This window comes from Belonocnema kinseyi, chromosome 10, assembly GCF_010883055.1.
Source record: "Belonocnema kinseyi isolate 2016_QV_RU_SX_M_011 chromosome 10, B_treatae_v1, whole genome shotgun sequence".
Lineage (NCBI taxonomy): Eukaryota > Metazoa > Arthropoda > Insecta > Hymenoptera > Cynipidae > Belonocnema > Belonocnema kinseyi.
Genome location: NC_046666.1, coordinates 37,960,965 through 37,963,016, shown reverse-complemented (window position 1 = coordinate 37,963,016; position 2,052 = coordinate 37,960,965).

The window sequence follows — 2,052 nt, the reverse complement described above, 5'->3', positions numbered from 1 at the left end:
TTCATCTGATTGGTCGAAAATTTAACAACTTTGTTTAAAATTAATTTTTTCTTTAAAAAATTATTTATTTTTATCTGAAAATGTAACTATTATATGATTGATGAAAAATTAATCGTTTATATCGGTTAAGTTCGAAAATCGTCTTTTTTTGTACAGAATATTAATCTTCTTGGTCGAAAATTCACCTTTTCCCTTGAAAAGTTAACATTTTTGTTGAAAATTCGTTTTTTTGTCTTGTTCAATTCAATTTTTTAGCACAGTTTTTATCTGGAAATTGTACTATTCCATTTTTGTTTGAAACTTTATCCTGTACATTTTATTAGTTAAAACACCAGTTATTTGATAGAAAATTAATTTATTTTGTTGAAAAGTAAACCTTTGGGTTGAAAATTGATTTATTGTGTTAATTAGACCTTTTTCCTAAAATTAATAAAACTGCAAAATAAAAAAATTGCCTTAAAATCGTCCTGATTCCTTTTTTTTTTTAATTTTTAAAATCTTTTCAAATACTCACTTAAAATTAATTTCTCAAACTAAAAAATCATTTTCAATTCTCTTAGCAATCACAACAATTTTTGTTATTCTTTTTGAATATTTTACAATTCTCAAAAGATTTTTTTTTAAATCTGCAAAAATCTACATCGTGTTTCAAATTATTTCAAATTATTTCAAGTTTTAAATTAATTTTGAATATTATTCTAAATTAAAATTGTAGCGTGCAAACTTAAAATTTAGCTCATTACAATTTTAACAAATCAAGGCTTTTTATTTCTAACCACTCTGTTCAAATTTGTATAGTTTTTAATTGTTGTTTATAATGGCTTGTCCTAGATCTGAATTTTTTTTCAAAAAATCTCTGATCCAATTCAGAAATACATACAATTGCTTTGAAAAAAATTTTTATTCAGAAATATTTCATTTAAACGCCAAATAATTCATACGTATAAAACACAAACTTTTAACACCTTTTAATTTTACAATAACAAGAATAACAAGTTTCCAACAAAATAATTACATTTTCTACTAAAATGATAAATCTTCAACAACAAAAGAAGTTTTAATTTTTGATTAAAAACTGTTGAACCTTAAAAATAATAGCGTAATTTGTATTTTTTAACCAGAAATCTCTCAAATATTAAAGTCATAAAAATTTTTAAACGGTTATTTCGTAATTTAAAATAATTTAATTTAAAAAATTGTAAAGTTAAAAGGTGTTAAAAGTTTGTGTTTTATACGTATTAATTATTGAACGTTTAAATGGAATATTTCTTAACTAAAAATTTTTTTCAAAGCAATTGTATGTATTTCTGAATTGGATCAGAGATTTTTTGAAAAAAAAAAAATAATTCAGATCTGGGATAAGCCATTATAAACAACAATTAAAAACTATACAAATTTGAACAGAGTGGTTAGAAATAAAAAGCCTTGATTTGTTAAAATTGTAATGAGCTAAATTTTAAGTTTGAACGCTACAATTTTAATTTAGAATAATATTCAAAATTAATTTAAAACTTGAAATTATTTGAAATAATTTGAAACACGATATAGATTTTTGCAGATTTAAAAAAAAGCTTTTGAGAATTGTAAAATATTCAAAAAGAATAACAAAAATTGTTGTGATTGCTAAGAAAATTGAAAATGATTTTTTAGTTTGACAAATTAATTTTAAGTGAGTATTTGCAAAGATTTTAAAAATTAAAAAAAAAAAAAGAATCAGGACGATTTTAAGGCAATTTTTTTATTTTGCAGTTTTTTTAATTTTAGGAAAAAATCTAATTAACACAATAAATCAATTTTCAACCCAAAACTTTACTTTTCAACAAAATTAGTTAATTTTCTATGAAATAATTGGTGTTTTAACTAATAAAATGTACAGGATAAAGTTTAAAAAAAAATGGAATAGTACAATTTGCAGATAAAAACTGTGCTAAAAAATTGAATTGAACAAGACAAAGAAACGAATTTAAAAAAAAATGTTAAATTTTCAAGGGAAAAGGTGAATTTTTGACCAAGAAGATTAATGTTCTATTAAAAAAAAAAACGATTTTTCAA